Consider the following 21,591-nt stretch of genomic DNA (forward strand, 5'->3'; position numbering starts at 1 on the left):
GATCATGTGCGTAGTAATAGCTACTGCAAAGTAACTCTTGCTCTCCAGGATGTGGTAAATCTTTGCAGGCCTGACCTTATCTAATCCTCACAACCAGATGAGGCAGGCAGGCGCTATCATTATCCTTTCCCTACTCCCTTCACAGACCAGAATGCAAAGCCTTGCTGACCCCTAACTGGAGGGCATTCACCAAAGCTAAGAAGTGTGGTGTATGTGAACCCTAGTCTCAGAGGATTGGGTCTTAAAAGAGAGAGAGATCCAGCTTGCTTCAGATTCTGGTAGATTCCCATTTCCCTTTCTATTTGTCTACTTTTAACTCATTCATTCACCCCAAAATTACCTTATTGTCCACACCACACAAGCTGGACATTGTACTAGTGTTTGGGATATCCACAATGATGGTGCTACCTTCTTGAAGCTTCCAGGTGAGTGAGAGAGGCTCTAAGCAGGCAGTCACCTCACTGAGACTGCATGGAGCCTGAGGATGTGGCATCCTAGCTCCTTCAACCCGAGGGGGAAAAGCCAGCTCTGGCATATTTTTTGGAAGCAGATGGTTTGCCCGAGGCGATAGGACAAGTGTACAGGAGTTCAAGACACTTGGTCATTCTCAGTATCCTGGCTCTGTTCCCTCTTACTTACCTGCTTCTTGCAGAAGGGAGGGGTTGAAGCCTCAGTGGTAGGCAATTAGGCAGGAGACAGAAATAAAAGGTATCCAAATAGGAAAGAAAGAAGGGAATGGTCACTGTTGATGGCCATGTCTTATATATAGGAAGCCCCAAATTTACAGAAGAAATTTTGTTTTGTTTTGTTTGTTTTCCAAGACAGGGTTTCTTGGCTGTCCTAGAACTTGCTCTGTAGACCAGGCTGGCCTTGAACTCACAGAGATCTGCCCACCTCTGCTTCCCGAGTGCTGGGATTAAAGGCACCATTGCCGGCTCAGAAGAACTGTTTTAAATAATAAAAGAAGACAGTAAAGTTGAGAATACAAAATCTACACACAAAAAGCAGTAACAGCCAGATGCAGTAGCATGTGCCTGTAACCATAGCACTTGAGATGCTTACTGAGGCAGGAGAATGACATGGCCAGGCTAGTCTGAGCACCACAGCAAAACTGTCTCCAAAAATAAGGGCTGGGGGGTGTAGTCAGTGGTAGAACCCAGCATGTGCATAGTTCTGAGTGTGATCATTAGTACCCCACCCACCCATAGCATCCTCACACAAACAAGTGGCACTTCTGTATTATCTTGAACCATTGCAACACTGGTGATACTGGTTAGCAGGTGAAGGCACCTGCTAATCAAACTCAAACTTGACTATCGTGAGTTTGACCCCGGGATACCACATGGTGGAAGGAGAGAGCCGACTCCTCAAAGTTGTCCTGTGACTGCCATATAAGTACCCTGACACAACAAGGGCACCGACATACATACACACACAAAACAAATTACTAAGACCAGTGCATGGTAGCAACATGCCTTTGATCCAGCACTTAGAAGGCAGAGGCAGGTTGATCTCTGTGAGTTAGAGGACAGCCTGGTTTATATAGTAAGGTCCTGTTTTTCTCAAGAAAAAGAGAAGAAGGAGGAGAAAGAGAAGGAGAAAGAAGAAGGAGAAGGGAAAAGAAGAGGAAGGAGAAAAGGAAGAAGAGGAAGAAGAAATGTCAATTAAATCAATTTAATTGCAATATATTTAAAAATGAATTATGTAAAAAGAATACAGAAATACTAAAAGAATCATGCCACTTACAATAGCTACGAAAATAGTTAGATTAAATTTAACCAAGGGGGCTGGAGAGATGGCTTAGAGGTTAAGAGCACTGACTGCTCTTCCAGAGGTCCTGAGTTCAATTCCAGCAACCACATGGTGGCTCACAACCATTAGTAATGAGATCTGGTGCCCTCTCTGGCCTGAAGGCATACATGCAGGAAGAACCCTGTATACATAATAAATAAGTCTTTTAAAAAAATTTAACCAAGGAGGGTGAAAACTTGAACACTGAAAACTATAAACTATGGATAACAAAAGTGAAGAACACACAAATAATTGATAAGCTATACCATATTCATGGAGTGGAGGAATTAGTGCGGTTAACTTTTCATATTACCTGAAGCAACCTACAGATTCATGCAATCCTTAGTCAGATTCCAGTGTTGCCTGGACATGGTGATCATCTGTGTAAACACCCGCATTCAGGAAATTGAGGCAAGAGGATCACGAGTTTGAGTCCAACCTGGTCATGAGACCTTGTCTCGATAAGTTTTTTTTTTTTTTTTTTTTAAAAAAAAAAAAAAAAAACAACCGAATGTAAATGCCAATGGTCTGTCTGGGAGAAATGGCTCAGCAGGTAAAGGACCTCGCCTGACTTTGGTGACCCGAGTCCCATCCTCAGGGACCATGGTGGAAGGAGAGGACGCCCACAGGTTGTTCTCTGACATGTGTGCACGCGCGCAGCGTGTGCGCACGCGCACACACACACCACTACATAATAAATACAACTTTAAAATGAGAGTCCCATATATTTTTATTTTATGTATTTATTTGTAAAAATAGAAACGGCACTTTCTTTCAAAGAGACCCAGGTCTCGTTCTTTCTTGCTCTTCTTCTAAGTGCTCCTGATAGAATGGGGCCATGGGAAGCGGGGAAGTAAAAGCCAGGGGTAGTCTAGGCTGAAGAAGAGCACTCCCTCTTTCTCATCCCTGCCTTCTCTTTCCTCCCTCCCCCATCTTCCCTTGCTGCCTCAGGCTTCTCACAATCCAACCTCCATTTTTGAAGTTCTCTACCCCATTACTTTTCTGATTCCCCCCCACCATTTCATCTTCCCCCACTTTCTCTCCCTAGCCTTTGACTCACTACTGCCCCCCTCCTTTCTCTTCCTGTTCCCCCCACACACATTTTTTTACCCCACCCCCATCCTCCTTCTTTTCTTCTTTGGACTAATTGCTTAAGAGGTGAAGACCAGGTCGGCTTGTGAAAACCCTGATCCATCACCATGGTGATGCTAATTCAAGCTGAGTTCAAAGGAAATTGCTCCAGTTAACCTAACAAGCTGGAGCCAGGCGCCCCAGCAAGGACTAGTGCCAGGAGGAGGGGGCCCCTTCCCCCATGCCAGTGCCAAGAAAAATAGGAAAAACAACCCCATGGGGCTCTAGCACCTTTCCTCTCTTTGTATCCTCAGATCTGCCCAAACCTGAAGCCAAACCACAGAGGTCATCACAGCGAGCCCCCTGACTCCAGGCCAGGAGTCTACCTAAGCCACCTCAAACAGTTGGGCAGCCAGCCTCATCCCCATTTTAAAGATGTTACACCATCTTTGGCCTGCAGTTCTGGGGGTTTGACCACTCCTGCCAGGGAGATCTCTTTATGGCTGGTGCTCTTTTCCACTGCTTTTCTAGTAAGAATAGAGTTGGGAGTACCACAAATAAGAAACGGGGGCTTCAAAGACTGTTTTGCATTCACTCCCGCATACTGGTGGCCCCCAAGTTGTGCTTTGTGGCAATAAGGAAGCTTTTAGTGGGAAAGCTGGCTACATCTGGCTAGTTGAGGGAATGACATTGGAAGCCTTGAACTTAACAACTTAACATCAGAAAGGGGAAGAACCAGAGAGAAATGACTTGTGGGTGGGGGTGTTTGCTACCAAGCCCAGGGACCCATTGTGGAAAGAAAGAACCAATTCTCACAAGTTGTCCTGTGACCTTCACCGTTTGTTATGGCACGTGCACGTGCGCGCATAGGCAACACACACACACACACACACAAAACACACACACACACACACACACAAATACAAATAATTTAAAATACAGAGAGAGGGTCTCAATTCCAGTCTTCACCCCCACCATTTCATCTTCCCCACTTTCTCTCCCTACCTTTGACTCACTACTGCCCCCCCCCTCCTTTTCTTCCTGTTCCCCCCCACACACATTTTTTACCCCACCCCCATCCTCCTTCTTTCTTCTTTGGACTAATTGCTAAGAGGTGAAGACCAGGTCTTTGAACCACACAGTTCCCCACACTGCTCCTGTCCCCACCCCATGGACCCCTCCAGCCCCACAACCTGCTTTCTGCCTGTCCTGTCTTCCACACTATGCTCAACCATAGTATGGACAATGGCTTCTCTACTACTGAGGACAGAGACCTTGGCTTCTTTTGTCCCACTGCCTAGCTTTTGTCCCAAAGCAGGCACTATTTCCATTGTCTGAATGTGGAATGGGAACCCTGGTGAGGTGGGAGATCTGGGGCCACCTCAGATCAAGCTACCCAAGGAGCACGGTTAGGGGGGATACTGACTTTAGGCTGTAGGTAAAGGCCAACCTGCTCAGCCTTGTCTTTAGTAGCTTAACTCCCCCACGTCCCCCACCCTCCTTCTGGAAGACCTCTTTTCCATCTTCAACCTCCCAAATACCCAGTGATCCCTGGAGGCCTGAAGAGATGGCTAAGCAGTTAAGAGGGCTTGTTACTTCCTGAGGGCCCGGGTTCAATTCCCAGCACCCACATGGCAGCCCACAATCTCCGTAACTCCAGTTCCAGGGGATCTGACACCTTCACACCAAATGAACATGAATTATTATTATTTTTTTAAGATAACAGTCTAGAAGAGATTGCTTGAAGGGCCAAAGACCACCAGTGCCTTGGCTGCTGCCACCACACACCCAGGAACCAAAATGTCACATTTAAATGGTAAAGCTATCTGAGGTCTGGCTGTCCTGGCAGGGAGTTGAAGGCTCGAGTCTGCTCCTCAGATGCTCTCTGTGACCTTGAGACGTCTCCTCATCTCCATATTTCATCTCTGCTTCTTAAAAAAAGTAACAAAGGATGCTCACTTCCCGAGCGGACAGTGACGCGAAGCTGGGAGCGTAATACTGTCCCTGCCTACGGTCGAGGCCGGCTGTGCCTCCCACCCCTCCATAGTTGGGAATCTTAGTGCATTGATTGTTAGCCCCGTGCACTGCAGACTTTCAAAGGTGACCCCATCACAGCCTTGAAGGGAGAGTTGATGTGTGTGGGTTGCAAGAGGGTGAAAAGCAGCCATGAGGAAGGAAGTGACTCAGCAGGGGGCTAAGAAAAGGTCAACCTCCCTCCTGGGACCACTTGCTCTGTGCTTTATACTAGCCTGGCTCCTTTTATCCCAGCATCTCAAGCCCCTTTCAGCCAGAAGTGGCCCTGGCCCTGGCCCTGGGAGTTGGGTCATTATCTCAATTAACTGGAGAAAGCTGGGGTGGAGACTGGTGGGGGGGGGTAACTTTCCTCAAAATTCTACCTGGAGGCTGGTGTCCGGGCTGCCTGGGTTTCCCTGTCCCGATCTCTACAGTAAGCACTCTGATGCTGAAGAGCGGGGGTGTGGGGGTGGGGTAGAGGGGGGAGTCAGATTTCCCAGGGAGCAGTCCCAACGGTTACAGTTAGAAACCTTGGCCAGGCTTAGAGAGAGGGTCTCCTTGAGTGAGCGAGCGAGCCTGGGAGTCCAGTCCCTGCCAGGTTTGTGTAGACTTCCATCCTGGACTGGAACAAGACCCGGCCCAGCCCTTGGGTTCCCTGAATTGGATCAACCAGTGAATGGCAATCGTGTCCTCTTGCTTTTACTGCCAGAATATTGATCCATAGCCCATCAACCAATAAAACCTATGGGTTCTGTGTACCCTTTCCTGGGGCAATCAGTACAGTGGCTGGCTTGGAACTGCCCTGGCTGCGCAAGACAGACCGAGTTATTCTTATAACTTATCTGTACTTCAGCTGCCTCGAAAGGTCTGCTTAGAGTCTAGAAGACAGAAGAGATGTCTTCCACAGCACTGCAAGGGAGGAGTGGCAGAGCATAAGGGATAACGAAGCTGTCTTCACTCGTCACAGGAAACAGGACATAGAGGTGACATGCAGTGCTCATGGGTCACACAGGCAGGCATAGAACCTAGGTTATCGCAAGAGACCTTCAAGGCAGTGTGGTCCCTGGCTTCCTAGGCTTGGTGAGGGCAGCCTCCCCTTCTGCTGAGTCAGGGCACAAAGGGAACCAGAGTTCTCCATCTCAGCTTGTTGGATAAGACGGCAGTGTGCAGGTGGGGTGTCCTGAGGAAGTAAGGTCAAAGAAAGTCCCAGATGTTGCACAGGACGAGCTGGGGGGTGGAGAAGGTCCATTTTAATGATGATGATGAGGTGACTGGAGTCCGGGGCTGGCTTCCCGGACCCAAGACAGCCGCCCGCCCCGTTGCTGCTCCACGCTGCGGGATCAAAGTCACCCTGTTCTCTCTGGCCCTCGAGCAGGGTAACAGTGCTGGGCCCACTAACACCCCAGCTTCTCACGGGGACCTGCTTGATTGTAGCTGCCTTGGTTTTACTCAAGCCCAGCTCACCGCCCCCCGCTTGTTTCTGTGAAGAGGCTGCATCCAGCCCCGTTTGCTCCCTACGCCTCCAGCTTGGGTTGCTGACTCAGTCTACTGCATTGATGTCAGGACGCCTCTGGCTGCAGATGGCCACCTCATTAGTGCCAGGCTTTTTGCTGACCCTCAGAGGCTCTCCCATCTCAGCCTCTTTGTCTGGCTCTCTTTGGCTCTCCACTAAGCGAGGCCTGACCTATTCAGTGACCTCTAGTATCTGACTTTTGATTTTGCCCTTGGCTTTCCCATGGTCAGCAAGATGTGTGTCAGAGGCCTGGGTCCTGTCTATATCCCAGCCCCTTCAACTTATTTTGCTAATTTACTTATCTATTTGTATACCTATTTTTTTAGTGTGTGCACATGTGTGTGTGTACGTGTGTATGTGGCACTTGTATGTATAGGTGTGTGTAAAGGGAATGGGCTGACCTCTGGTATATTTCCTCAGTTGCTTCCCTACCTTACTTCTTTATTTTTTAATGTGTGTGGTGTGTGTGTGTGTGTGGTGTGTAAAAGCCAGAAGACAGCTTACAGTCAGTTCTTTCCCTTCTACTATATGGGTCTCAGGGATTGAACCCAGGTTGTCAGGCTTGGCAGCAAGCATCTTACCCACTGAGCTGTCTTGCCAGCTCCACCTTAGTTTTTTGAATTTGGAGCTCAACGGATTGGGCTAGACTGATTGGACAGTAGGCCTCTGGCATCCTTCCATCTCTGCCCTCCCCAGCACTGGGAAGAATTACAGTGTGTGACGCTGTGGCCGGCTTGTTCACATGGGTACTGGGGACTGAACCCCATCTGGGGTTTTGTTTGTAACAGCAAGCATTATGCCAAACTGAACCACATCTCCAGCCTTATTTTATTTGTTTTTTGAGACAGAGTTTTATGTATCTCAGGCAGGCCCCTGTACTCATGACAATCCTCTTGCCTCTCCTCTCAAGTCCTGGGAGGGTAGTATATGCGCGTACCACCATGCTTTGCTTAGGTGGTACTAGTGATGGAATCCTGCGTTCTGCGCATGCTCAGTTAGCACTCTGCAGGCAGAGCTACACCCACGGTTCCTACCCTGGACTCTTTACAATCTAATCCTAGCTCAATCCCCCTATCATTTAGGCTTTGCCAGTCCTCTTTCCCGAGGGCTGTTTAGAATTATGACCACTCACGGCCCAGCCCAGGCCAAAGGACCTTGATATGTCTCAGCTCTTGTGTTTTGTGTCTATGGTGGATAGCTCGCTACTCCTGGGCCTGGAGCCCAGATGGGGAGGGAGAAACAAGAGAAGCTTGCCAAACACAGGCAGGCTGGAGCATATTCTCACCCCAGTCTGGAAGACTCATTAGGGTGGGATGCATGGGAAGGATGCTTAAGGGGTTGAGGGAGGAGCTGGGCTGGACCTAACAAAGCTAATAAGGAGCGCAAAGAATGTGCGCTTTGGGGGTTGGAGAGTTTTAGAGAATGCCTTCTTTAGTCTGACTTCTCAGCTCAACGGGCTGAGGTTCCCAACCCCAGCTTCCCCACTGCCTACATTTTTCATATTGTTCCTCCAGCCTCTGGCCCAGTGTCTCTGGCTGATGCACTGATTCCCTTGCTTTGCCCATGAGTGAGTGGAGACTTACAAGATGTAGTGACTGATTTTTTAGACCTACATAGCCAGAAGGTTCCATCTGGGAAACCAACCAGGGCTTTTCTTGCTGGCGAAGCTCGTCCCATTACCCTCTCACACTTGAGAGGCGTGCGTGTATGCCTGTGTGGTTGTGAATCTATGTCTTACAGGATCCCCCCCCCCCCCAGCTTTCCTGTCCTTCCACACTCCCCTGCCCCCAGTCCTCTCTCTGTCCCTAGACTTGTTTTCTTGCCAGAGGATCTAGTGCATAGCTTCAGGACCCCCAGCTTCTGAAAGCCCAATGGCTTTTGTAGTGAGCCCTGCCTGGGGAGAAGGAAAATGGATCCGCAGTCCTTACTTGGCACGGTTGCAGTCATGGAGCTGTTGCGGTTTCTCGGTGAGCCTAGAGAAATGCTCTCTAAAGTCAACTTGAAGAACGTGGCGAGGGGGGAGGGGGTGTCAGAGAACCTGTGTTCCAGCCTTCTCGCTTGCTCTTTTTCCAGTTATATAATCTTGGGCGTGTGTGTCTAGATTTCAGTTTTCTTAGTGGGATAGCAATGCTGTCGGACTCCTGGGAGTTGGATTAAAAGACGTAATGGTCAAGGCCACACTTGGAAGACCACAGAGGGTCAAGTCTCACACACGCATACACACACACACACACATACACTCACACACACACGCATGCACGCGCACACACACATCCATACACCCACTAAGGGAGTACAAACACATGCTCTGTTAGCTTTTTCTATTTGTTTTTGAGACAGGATCTAGCTATGTAACCCTGGTTTCATGGAACTTACTATGGAGGCCAGGCTACCTGGTCTTGAACTCACAGAGATACATCTTCTTCTGCCTCCCAAGTACTAGGGTGAGAGATGTGGGCCACCATGCCCAGCCCCCTGTTAGCTCCCCCCACCATTTTTATTTTATTGAAAATATATTTTTTTTTTTTAGCCAGGTGATGGTGACACACACCTTTAATCCCAGCACTCTAGAAGCAGAGGCAGGTGTATCTCTGTGAGTCTGAGGCCAGCCTGGTCTACAGAGAGAGTTCCAGGGTAGCCAGGACTACACAAAACAAAAAACGAATAAAAAAGGAAACAGATTTTTTTTATATACAGTGTATTCTGACTGTTATTATGGTTTCCCTCCTCCAACTCCTCCAACTAAGACCCTATCCACCTCCCTTTCCATATCTCTTTAGAAAACAAACAGGCATCTAAAGAAAAATAATAATTTTTTTTTAAGTAGAGACTGTTTGTTTGTTTCCCGACCACCCAGACCCAAATAATCACCCAGAAACTATATTAATTACAACACTGTTTGACCTATTAGCTCAAGTTTCTTATTAACTAACTCTTACATCTTAAATTAACCCATTTCTATTGACCTGTGTATTGCCATGAGATTGTGGCCTACTCGTAAGGTTCTTCTCCTTTGGCAGCTACATGGTATCTCCCTGACTCCACCTACTCTCTATATCTCTATTCTGATTTTCCTCTTTGACTTTACTCTGCTAAGCCATTGGCTGAAACAGCTTTATTCATCAATCACCAAAAGCAACACGTACACAGAAGGACATTCCACATCATAAAATAAAATAAGATGACAAAAACCAAACAAATCTGAATAGGACAAAACAACCAAACAAGAAAAAGAGCCAGAGAGAATGCAGAGAAATACATACAGACGCAGACACGCATGTTCACACACACAGGAATTCCATGGAAGCCATAACCTCCTCCAAAGAAGCCTCATGTTCATTTTCTGCTGGTCACCTTCTTCTAAGCATGGGATGACATCCATTTAGGACCGAGTGTTTTAAAGTCTCCCATGCTCTGCACGCTGTCTGTATGGGGTCTCTGCTTTTGTTCCCTTCTAATTAATGCAGGAGGAAGCTTCTCAGACAGTGGCTGAACCAGACAGGCACTGAGCTATGCGTATAGCAGAGTACGTTTAGGAGTCATTTTATTTTCCCTCAGCCGAACAGTAGTACCTGGTTTCCCCTAGGTTCCTGGCCTGTCTGCCTGAGCAGTGCTGGGGATGGGTTCCGTCGCATGGAATGGCCTTGGATCCAATCAGATAGTGGTTGGTTGCTCCTGCAAACTCTGTCACTGTGGCACTAGTGCATCCTGCGGGCAGATCACCATTGCAGATCAGAGAGTTTGTAGCTGGACTGGTGTTTACCTTTCTCCTTTAGAATCTCGCAGAGTGTTTTTCAGTACCATGAACACGAGTCATTAGGAGTGAAGACTCTAGGTAGGCACCAGTTCAACTTCTTCATGTTCAATGAGTTGTGTAGGAATTTGTCTCCAGCAATATAGCCTTACTGTCAGTTTTTAGAGAGCAACCAGTAAGCTTGACCATAGCCTGATGTGATGGCTATTCTTGATTGGTTGTCAACCTGACTACATTTGGAATTAACTAAAACCCCCAAATGTAGGGCATATCTGCTTAATTTGAAGTGGGAAGGTCTACTTTTTTTTTCCAGAGAAAGTGGGTATTTATTTAATGGGTTATGGAGGGGAAGAGAAAGGGGGAAGAGGCAAAAGGGAAGAGCAGAGAGAGAGCAGAGAGGAGAGAGAGAGAGAGGGAAGGAGAGAGAACTACCTCTTTGGGAAGAGATGGAAAGGCAGGAAGGTCTACTTCTAATCTGGATCTTTGAGGTAGGAAAACACACATTTAATCCAGATCTAATCTGGGCCACACCTTCTGTTAGAAATCTTTTTAAGGATACAGAAGAAGGACTTTCGCTCTTTGCCTATTTGCTCTCACCTTGTTAGCAAGTCCATTCCTTCACCGGCATTAGCACCCACTTTGGAATTCCAGCATAACTGAAGATCAGCTGAGGCATCTGGCCTTGTGGACTGAGCAACTTCTGGATTCTGGAACCTTCCCATTCATAGCCAGCCATAGTTGGCTAAGCTGGATAGTAGCCAGTAAGTCATTCTAATAACCCCCCTTTCTTCTCTCTCTCTCTCTCTCTCTCTCTCTCTCTCTCTCTCTCTCTCTCTCTCTGTCTGTCTGTCTCTCTCCTTCTATAAGTTCTGTTACTCTAGAGAACCCTGACTAATATGCCTGGGTTGTTTGTGAGTTCCCATGGGGCCTCTTTGGCCAACAACCTATTCCTGGTACTGGAAGCTTCTTTAGGGATGAGAGATGTCCACCTGGGGCTCCATCTCCCCACTGCTAGCTTTTGATGAGATAGCCCGAGAACACTACATGTTTTCTCTTCCATGGAGGGTCTGATCAAACAGATCGTTCTCAAAGATCCTTCTCACCGTAGCCTCCTTTTCTTTAATAAGGGTATCGCTGGGGCCTGATTAGTCACTGGAGATGCGGAGGATACTACATGACAAGTGTGGTGATGCTTCTGGTGTGAGTGAAGCTCAGGAGCGGGTGGTACCCCTTGGTGAGCTCAGCCGGGCTCACTGTTTTATAAGAAGCAAACTCAGGAGAGTGGTCACTCTTCTTGTCAGAGCCAGGCTGTTGGCACATGGAGAAAAACCACAAATACCTGCCGTGAGTCCATCTATCGACACATGCTTGTTTTTAGGCTAGAGAGGGGAACTTACTGGCCATTGCTTTCCCAAGACAGCCTGTACTACAAAGTGGATAGTACCTGTTGGCCAAATTCTAGGCTATGAAGAAGCAGCTCTGTGAGGGGTGGGTAGGTGCTGGGTTGCTGGGAGTTTGGGGAAAAAGACTTCAGGAAAAGGACGGGAATAAAAGAGCGAGACAAAGATGTCTGGGTAGGAATGGGATAGAATGTCCTCAAGGCCGCTGTCTGGCGGGCTTTCTTTGTTGCTATCTGGAAGGCTTTCTCTGGACGGTCTCTCTTTTCCTCTTTTCTATAGACTGTCTCTAGTTGCTGTGTGGTTGTTGAGCTCTTCCTGATCCTGAGGAAGAAGAACCAATAAGCCTCACTGTCTCCAGCTTACTTCTCCCTATCTGACCCCAGCATGTTCCCAGGATTATGTACTCAGGACAGTACTCCTTCATTTTCCTGCAGGAGTTTTTGCTGAGATGGGATCGAGGGGCCCTGGGTCCTGGTAAGAGACAATGTGGGATGACAATGGTTACTGGCAGATGAAAAGGGATCTGGCAGTGGCCAGCAGTGGTGGAGGTGACTACCTATACACAAGGGAGAGACTGAACATCCTAATGGCCGCTCATGATGAGCAGACACAGTCTCACTGTCGATGCTTAGGTTGGAAACAGAGCCAAAAGGTCATTTTTTGCAGCTTCCTGCTTCAGGCAGGACTTACTTTTGATGTATCACCATCTTATTATTCCCTATGTTTCTAGGGGTCATGGCACTATCTATATATTCCTCCAAATCTCTCTCCATCCATCATTATTGAAAGAGGGCGTGGGTCCTTCCTCATAAGAGCTTACAGTTCAAGGTTGGGCATGATGATGCATGTCTGTAATCCCTGAGGAAGCTGACACAGCAAGGAAGAAGGAGGGTGAGTTTGAGGCCAGCCTGGATCACATAGTGAGACTCTGTCTTGAAAACAAGTAACAACAAAACCACAACAAAACTCAAAGGATTAGAGGTGCTACTCAGAGGTAGAGCAAAGCTAGATTACCATATGGAAGGCCCTAGGTTCCAACCTAACATAGGAAGTGAGAGAAAGCCCACATGGCTTGGTATTTCGTAGTATCCCAATGCCCCATGAATAGGAATACTTTCTAGTGTCCAATCTACAGGCCCAAATGCACCCAGTGTTAATAACTATGGCCTGGCCAGACATGCAGTCATTTATGCAAGCATGCAGCACGCACTCTTTCTCCAATTCCTTTTGGAAGTACTGTCTATTCCAGACAAAGTGGACGATGCCCTCTGCTCTGGGCAGTCAGTGTCCCTGCCAAGCTCACTAACAGGGACATGGACCAACATTGAAAATGAGGTAAAAGGGGCTGGGGCGATGGCTCAGCAGTTGGGAACACTGGTTGCTCTTCTAGAGGACCTGGGTTCAATTCTCAGCACCCACATGGCAGCTCATAACTGCCTGTAGCTCCAGTTTCAGGGGATCTAACACCTTCACACAGACATGCAGGCAAAACACAAATGTGCATGAAATAAAAAATATTTTTAATGGGGGTAAAAAAAAACCCCACAACTGGAGGGCTGAGCTCTTGTTATTATTCGGCCCACTGCCCCTTGTAGCATGGTAAATAAGTCTGTCTTCTTTCTATTCTGATCTAAAGGGTAAGTTCATTTACCTCCTGTGCACCCCTTCTTCTCTACCAAGGGGGTCAGTCCACTACAGTCATCACCACTTTCAACATCAGGACCACTGTCCCCAGCATCACCAACACTACCGTGACTACCATTATCACTTTTATTAACACCATATCCATTGAACAAAACCCAAAGAACCTCATGACAATAAAACTAAACCTCTCTTTTGAGTTTTGCATGGGTACTAAGGCAGGAAGATTACAAACTCAAGGCCAACCTAGACTATATAGTTAAGTGAGAGAGAGCCTGTCTCAAAATAAAAGTAAGACAACAAAATTTACTTTTTTTTTGAGGCATGTATGAAGCTCAGGTTGACCCAACTCACTATGTAAACTACCTCACAGTGATCCTCTTGTATCAGTCTCCTTTGTATTGGGATTACAGGTATGCAATACAACCCCTGGCCAGACTTCATCTGTAGGGATGGATTCATACAACATGGAGCTGCTCCTGCTTCTAAACAAAGATCTGAGAACACGTAGGAACGGGATTGTTTCCCAGAAGAGCAACAGCGAGGAGGGTGTCAGTCCCGCTGGCACAGGGCAGGCTCAAGATTTGCTAATTCATCGCGATGAAATCCTGCATCAAGGAGCAGGCAGCTGGGCTGACCCCTTTGCCCCTGTCTGAACCTGTTCCGAGCCCTGCCCTTGGCTTCCCACTGCCTCCCTAGGGTCCTCTCAGCTTCAGAAGCCAGGAAGGAGGAGGTGGGCTGAGGAGGAGAAGGGATTGTCCCTTGAACTTTTCCCACCTCTCTTGACTCATCAAAGGGGGCAGGTGTAGTTGGCCGCTGGAAAGAGTGGGGGCGGAAAAGAGAGGGAGAGAGCCACTCTGCAGGCTGGGAAAGATGCAGAACTCTCATTAACGTCTGACACCTCTAATAAAAGCTGCATATTCCCCAAAAGCGATTTTTGAAAATCCTCTACTCTTTGAAGCTTCCTGTTAAATAGCCACTCCTCCCATGTTCCTAATGAGAAACCCAGCCCCTGGGCGTGCTCACAAGGGCCCTATCTGGGGCACCACCTCTCTGCTAGCATCTGAGGTTCTCCTATGGGGACTCTTGATGCTTTTTGTGGCTGGGCATGAAAGGGAGCCCTTGGTCCTCACAGAATGAAGGGAAGCTGCCTCCAGGGGCCAAGGCTGGAGTGGGTCCGAGTTGGGAGAAGGTTTGGAAGGTGGGAAGTGGATGGGGTTGAGATATGTGGTTAAGGCCAAACAACTATTTTTCTAGACTGTTCTTTCTCCTCTTCCCTTCCTTTACTTGGCTGAAAAAAGTAGCGTGTATAAGAATATAATGAAAAATAAGGCCCATTTATTTCAGGTCACCCACCTCCCAAGCATAATTGCAACTATATCTATCTATCTATCTATCTATCTATCTATCTATCTATCTATCTATCTATCTATCTATTTATCTATATTTTCTGAACAAGGCTTAGTGGTGCACACCTGCAATCTTAGAACTCAGAAAACTGGAACAGGATAAGTTTGAGGAGAACCTGAGCTATCTAGCAAGGAGTCCTCAAGCAAGTAAGCAAGCAAGCAAAGCTAGGCACGGAGGTGTGTATCTGTAACCCTGCCATTTGGGAGGTGCAGATAGCAGGGCCAGAAGTTCAAGGTCATCCTTGGCTTACACACTACCCAACTCTCAAACATACATATTAGAGATTTTTGTATAAACCATACCTTATTTATGTACACATACATTTTCATTTTTTTTACACAAGCATCTAATTGACTGTTCGCTTTTGCCTGGTATCAATAGAGAATGGCCACCATGATTTGCTGACCTCTCCCGATGAAGGACATTCAGTAGATTTTACAGATGTGAGCTGCAGCACCAGCCTGACCCGTAACCGTCTGTGCAATTTCTAGAAACAGAATTGCTGCTGCAGGGATATGCATCTCAAGATGGATAGGCATTGCTCAGGTTGTCTTCTGACCAGCATGAACCCAAAGTGGTGACAGAATTGTATGCCAGCCTTGCAACTCTGCTCCCGTCCCCCTCCAGGCAGGCAGTGCATAAGGTGCAGTGATGTGGCTAATTCCCCTCGGAGTGCTTTGAATCACTTCTATGAGATTCGGGGACACTGAAGATGGAAGTCTTACAGGACATCCATCCTCCTAACAATGCCGAGATGATGTTTACCTTCAGCTGAGCGCTGGTCCACCCCCAGGGGAACTCCATGGAGTTCCTCCTTGTATGGCAGTCTTGTTGATCGTTCACAGTCGTGGCGTCTAATTTTCCAAAGCTTTTGCAATCCACTTTTTCCTTCCATTTTATCTGCGCAGGAAGGCGGATTGATAGTGCTGGCTGATGAAGAATCCTGAGAGTCTGTGATGATGGGCTGTGTTCACAGGAAGGCTCTGGTTCAGAGGAAGGAGTCTAGAGTTCAATCTAGTATTGAGTTCAGTTAACTATGTGTGGCCATGGGTTTATGGGGACATATTTGGTTAGGAGGATCACCAAGCCCTAACCATAAGGACATGATTTAATGTCTGTCCCCCAATGCTTCAGTTAATTTGGGATCAAATGGGAACATGCCCTGTTCAACCAGCTGGCTGCCTGTGATTTGACGGCTAGGTGTGGTCTTGGATGGCTCCAAGCCTTGCTCCATTTTCCTGACAGGGCTCCTGTAGAGAAAGCAGAGGGCACTCTCTCTTTTGGGTGATAGTTCATCCTCAGGGGTGGCTTTCGTGGGGTGAGGGGATCCTGTGTTGTAGGCAGGGAGGCAGAGCGGTGGCTGGGGCTGATGGAGTTGGTCAAGTTGCTAAGGAAGGGGTCCCTACTGTGACCCTTTTCAGAGGCACTGTAGGAAATACCCATCTCCCATCCTTATTCCTTCTCTAATTTATGACACATGTACCCTATTAAAAAAAACTCTCTAGAGTGATGATTCTCCATGTGGCCCTGGGAGCCAAATTAAAGTCCAGACTATTTCCTGCCTTTCCACTTCCAATCCTGATCTGTTAGCAAACCTCCGACCGTCCTGGACTCCCAATCTCCTTAGCCGCTGAATCGAATCCCTGGCCTTTTCCTTCTCTTTTAGCACCCTGGACTAGGTCACACCCAGGGGGGACATCCCCAAGTCAAAGTGTGATGTCCTGGGAGAAACACTGTGCTCATGGAAGCCTGGGCTTCTCTCCTGCGGCCATTGCAGCCGTTCTGTGTGGCTTTGGAAAAGGCTAACCCAACCTAGCAGGGCTTTGGTTGTCCCTGTCCTTGGCAATCAATATTTATATTGCAATAAAGAAATTCTAGAATGTGGTCCCACTTACGTGGTTTCACCGAATCTCTCAAAAGAAGCCAGGAGGTGATGGTGCAACGCCTTTATATCCGGCGACTCAGGAGGCAGAGGCAGGGGATCTCTGTGAGTTTGAGGCCAGTCAGTCCAGGCTACAGAGCAAATTCCAGAACGCCAGCGCTACACATAGAAAGCTGGTCTTGGAAAAAAAAAACAAAAAACAAACAACAACAACAACAACAACAACAAAAAACACAGCAACAAAAAGGAGGAGGAGCTAATTACATCTCTTCTGAGGACCATCACAGAGAGGTTCAGGAGCATGTGGGTTGTAAGGGAACAAGAAACCAGACTTACTATGCCAGACCGAGAGGGGTCACCGGGCCAGGCTGAGTTTGTCTCCAAGCTGGCAAAGACTCATAGAGGACTCAATCTCTTCAAGCTCCTTTTCTTTCCTTTCTACCCCCTCCCTTCCTTATTTGGACACCGGGTCTCATGTAGTGGAGACTGGCCTCAGTCTCTTGCTGCTCTTGCCTCTACCTCTCCAACTCTGGAACGACATACATGCATCATGACTTTAAGTTCACTCTTTTTCTGTTGTTTGTTTTTTTTCTTATTTTTATGAGACAGGATCTTTTTATGTATCTATGGCTGGCTTTGAACTCTTAGCAATCCACCTGCCTTAGCCTCGCCTCCCATGTACTGGGGTTAAGGTATGAACTATCCCATTTAGTTTCTTCTCCTCTCCTCTCTTCTTGCCATGCCCCCCCTTGCTTCACTGCCTTACCCCCACCCCAGATATTTTTTGGCACAGGATCTTACCGCAGATCTGGAACTCACTATGTAGCTTAGGTTAGCCTCAGATTCATGGCACTCTTTGCCTCCATCTTCCTCATGCCGGAATTTCAGCAGTGAACCATTTCTCAGTGCTCTTAGGACTCTAGGAGACTAGGCGCCGCCTGAGGCTCTCATATAACAAAGATGGTGGGATAAGGAAGGTCAGAGAGGAAAGCCACCCTGGGTCCCTAGGTTGGGGGGGCCCATGGGGGAAACAACAAACTTATATATACTTCAGCAACTCAGCTGTTCCTCAGGCTCCACTGAATCAGAGGCCTGACAAAGAAAGAACACAGGCTAGAGTAGCTGCCGGGAACCGACCCAAGGCAGCCGGAGTCGGCGGAGCTTGCCCTGGGAGGCTGGTTAGCAGTGGTGGTGGAGACACCTTGTGGTCAAAATGAAAACTACACCTTGTTCACTGAAGAAACAAGCGCAAAGCCCTTGAAGATGCCTAGCAGCCCCTACAGTAGGGAGCAGTGTGGGCTACAGGGCGGAGCCCAGACTCAGCTACTGCCCACCTTCTAGTTCCACTTACCAGAAAGCCTCACATAACTTCACAAAGTCTCAGTTTCCTCACCTGTGAAATGGGGTTTACCAGCAGCTTGCACCAATGGAAGGAGGAGCATGTGCATTGTTCAGCCCAGGGTCTGGCATTGAACGCCAGTCAAAGAAAGGCTGGCCACTACTGGAAAGGGGGCCTCTTTCCCTATGTCCCATAGTTGAATGGGAACATACTGTGCCTCAAAGGAAGCAGTGTTTGGGACCCCAAGCCAACAACGGCTCTTAAGGTGGAGAGAGTATATCCTGTCTCTGGTGGGGCAAGAGAAAACTGATTAGTCACATCTGTTTTTTTGTTTTTTTCTTTTTCTTTTCTTTTCTTCTCTTTCTTTCTTTCTTTCTTTCTTTCTTTCTTTCTTTCTTTCTTTCTTTTCCTTCTTCTTCTTTATATCGTTTCTTTTCTTGTCCTTTCTTTCATTTCTTTCGGTGTGTCTCTCCTTCCTCCTCCTCCTCCTCCTCCTCCTCCTCCTCCTCCTCCTCCTCCTCCTCCTCCTCCTTCCTGCTCTGGCCAATAGGAGAACAGGATCTGCAGCAGCTGGCATGAGTTTAGATAGACCATCACCCTTCCACTTTTAAAAAGGAAACCATGAGCTGTTGTGATCCCAGTAGCCTGGGCAAGATGATCCAGAAAAGGCAGTGTTGAGTTAGGGCCACGGAACCAGATGTTTCCCAAAACACCTGTTTCTGAACTTAGCCATATGTAGGTGACTGTGGCTTTCACTCTTTTTGGGCCCTTCTGCCACTTACCCAGCTCCTGTAGGAGGCCTCTAAGGAGCCTGGGCCTGGACACCTTACCTTCCTGTCCCCTATTCTTGCTTCTCTAAGGAGGGCCACCAGGGGATTTGTTAGAGAAAGAAGTTGGGTGTGTCCGTGTGCATCTGTGGCTCTGATTATGTGTCCCAACTGTGTTTAGGAGAGCTGGCCCTGCCCCAGCCCTTGTTTTTTCCCTTCATCTTTAAGAGGAACAGCAGAGCCAAGAATGAGCTGGGTAAATCAAGCAGGCACTGGCTGAGTGATTCAGGCCCCTGGGGGTGGGGTGGCCTCCTGGGCTGGGATCCTGTCCAGAATCAGGGTGGGACCTCTCCTTGCAAACATGCTAGAGCTTGGCCCAAGGAGACAGGACTTCTGGGCCAGTGTCTTGGAGCTCGGGCTCCGCTGCTCCCTGCCTCACCTGCTCCCATACCCGGGTCCCTTTGCAAACGAACTTTGGCAGGGCTTGTCTATGGTCTGTCCATATCTGTGGTGGGTCAGGAGACTGAGTTGCGGCCACAGTATGCAGCCCATCCTGATGGGTCATACCTGGGGCTGGCCAGCCTGAGCTGCAGGGCGTCAACCTGGATCCAAGGCTCCTGATATGTGTGGCCCTAAGGATTGTAGAGGTGGGATTTGAACCCCGGCCTACTGAGTTCATACTTACCACCATGGTACCTGGTAGTCCTTGTGTTTGGTTTTGAACAGGAAGCGGGGCTGTGGGGCTGGGGCTGAGAGAGGCCTGGGGCAGGGAGGGGCAGGGAAAGGAGTTGCAAGTCTTGGTGGGCAGCGGGGACTGCGGGAGATGGGGAAGACTGGGAAGAGTACAACCAGTGCGGTTGGCGATTCCCATGGGAGACAAGAGTTCTGGGCCAGAGGTTAGAGGCTGTAAGTCCCTCTCCAGAGCGCAGAGTCCTGTCTGGGCCAGAGGTTAGAGGCTGTAAGGTCACTCCTCCAGAGAGCAGAGTCCTGTGGGGACTGTAGTACACAGATTACCATGTCAGGGTTATGGGTATATGGTCGGGATAGAGAACGTCCTAATGCTCGGTCCATAAATGGTCCCGACCCTCTTGGCTGGCAGAGAGCAGTCCCACCACCTTGTTCAGTGTGCCGTAGATGTTGTCTTTTCTCACCATGACTAGGGTTAGAATACTTTCCTTAGGGCATCCCGGGAGTAGGGGGTGAGAGGTGGGGTATCATCCCCCCAGCCACTGGCCTCAAGGCTCCGGGGCAGAGGCCCGCTGTTGCTACCTGCAATACTCTGTGGGTGGGTAGGGCCTGTCTGTCACGGTAGGCTCTGCCCTGGAGCTTGCTATTTAAAGTGCCTCTAGCTCAGGGAATCGCTGGTCCTCTGCCACCCTTGCAACCCCGTCCTCACAAGCTGCCTGGTCTCTTGGGCCCCTGTTCTTCACCAGATTGCTGATAACAGATGCTCACCTCAGAAGGAACTTGGGAGCAGAAAATGAGCCACTATTGCCTGTTTAGCAAGATTTTGCTGGTTGTCTGCTCCATACTCCTGGTCGCTGCAGGTTTACAGAAATGTACGAATTTAGCCTGATGCCTACCCCAGGGAGGGGTCACCTCTCTAGAGGCAAGGACAAGGACCCTGATAGAAACGATTGTGGTGTCCCCTGAGTAAGGATCACAGCAGATCCAGGGAGAAGCCCTACCCCCACACACCATGCACCAGAGGAACCCCTGTTTGATATGGAACCCAACTGGGAAGATGAATTTCAGGGCAAGCCTTCGGCCCTGCAATAGGGAATCCGAGGACGATCATAAAGCGCATCCCGGCGCTGGCCAAAGAAAACAGGTCCTTGTGGGGGGAAGGGGAGAAGCGGTCATCAAAGCCTAGCGAGCCAGGGCAGGTCAGCCAACGCTGGGAGCCGGGAGGCTTTTGCTTCCCACCGCTCCCATAGCGCGGCAGTCACGCTGCAGTGCCTATTCTCACCGCACGGGGGGCGCGCGCCCTCCACTCTCCTCCGTCACCTTTCAAATCCCCTTTGCTGGCCCTTTGTCTCCCTTCTTTTTGCTTTTCATTCAAGCAAAAAACGATACCCACTGCTTGAACAGGGCATTCTTCCCTTGGACTGATTTGCTTTCCCACCCAGGAGCCATGATGGTAACGCTCAGAGCCAAGTCACTGGTGGGAGATGGTCGTCGATTCCCAAACCACCTACTCACTTAGTGCAGAGCTCAGTATTTGATATCCAGCAAGACCAAGACTTTGCCCAGCTGTGGGTCATCTTAGGGACTAGGGGATCTGCCTCCCGAGAGCCGTGGGAGGCTTCAGCGGGCACTTAGGTCAGGCGGGGTGTGACAGAAGGAGGCGGTGGACAAGGCAGGTTTGTTTTGGAATGATCTGTCTGGTTGTTGTGGGGAGGATGGCTCTGAGTGAGGCAGAGTGCTATGCGGACAGCAGCCAGGGCATGAGAGAAGTCCCAGTGGTGATGGTGCCAGGGCTACATGCCTATAGAAACCAATGGATACGTCTGGGTGTGATAGCACATGCTTGTAATTCCAGTGTTCTGGAGGCAGAGGCAGGTGGGTTACTGCAAACTCAAGCCCAGCCTGGGCTACATAACAAGACCCTGGCTCAAACAAAACAAAAACAAACAAACAAAAAAAAATCAAACACCAGCTGGTCAAACTGGTTCATGCCTATAAATCCCAGCACTTGGGAGGCTGAGGTAGGAGGATTGCAACAAGTTCGAGACCAGCTTGGGCTTCAGAGTGAGACACTGTCTCAAAAGCAAAAACAAACTAACAAAATCATTCTGTCTCCCAGGCAACAGCACATAGAACAGCTCAAAATTGTGGCTCATGCTTGTAATGATATCACTTGGAAGGCTGAGGCAGGAGGATTGCTGCAAGTTCAAGGCCATTCTTGGCTCTGTGTCAGAAACCTAAAATAGGCAAAGAACACCAAATGACTGACTAACCAAGAGTCTAATGCCATGTATTTGTTGGTGGGAGAAGGGCATGTAGCCTC

At 48.6% G+C, this 21,591-nt stretch overlaps 2 long non-coding RNA genes across 3 annotated transcripts in view; one reads left to right on the forward strand and one right to left on the reverse strand.

Annotated features, from left to right (window-relative positions):
* Window positions 1-14,102, forward strand: part of LOC119810389 — a 42,231-nt gene extending 28,129 nt beyond the window's left edge. For both annotated transcript variants that reach the window (XR_005284742.1, XR_005284741.1), the window contains exons 4-7: window positions 10,684-10,903; window positions 11,270-11,486; window positions 11,822-12,016; window positions 13,597-14,102. This is a non-coding gene — a long non-coding RNA (uncharacterized LOC119810389). The remainder of the gene's footprint in view (window positions 1-10,683; window positions 10,904-11,269; window positions 11,487-11,821; window positions 12,017-13,596) is intronic.
* Window positions 14,103-14,948: 846 nt separating this feature from the next.
* Window positions 14,949-17,504, reverse strand: LOC119810198. Its single transcript, XR_005284717.1, has 3 exons — window positions 17,277-17,504; window positions 16,812-17,004; window positions 14,949-15,576 (listed from the first exon to the last, which is right to left on the reverse strand). It is a non-coding gene; the product is annotated as an uncharacterized LOC119810198 (long non-coding RNA).
* Window positions 17,505-21,591: the final 4,087 nt, after the last annotated feature.

The sequence above is a fragment of the Arvicola amphibius genome, chromosome 3 (genome assembly GCF_903992535.2).
Source record: "Arvicola amphibius chromosome 3, mArvAmp1.2, whole genome shotgun sequence".
Taxonomy (NCBI): domain Eukaryota; kingdom Metazoa; phylum Chordata; class Mammalia; order Rodentia; family Cricetidae; genus Arvicola; species Arvicola amphibius.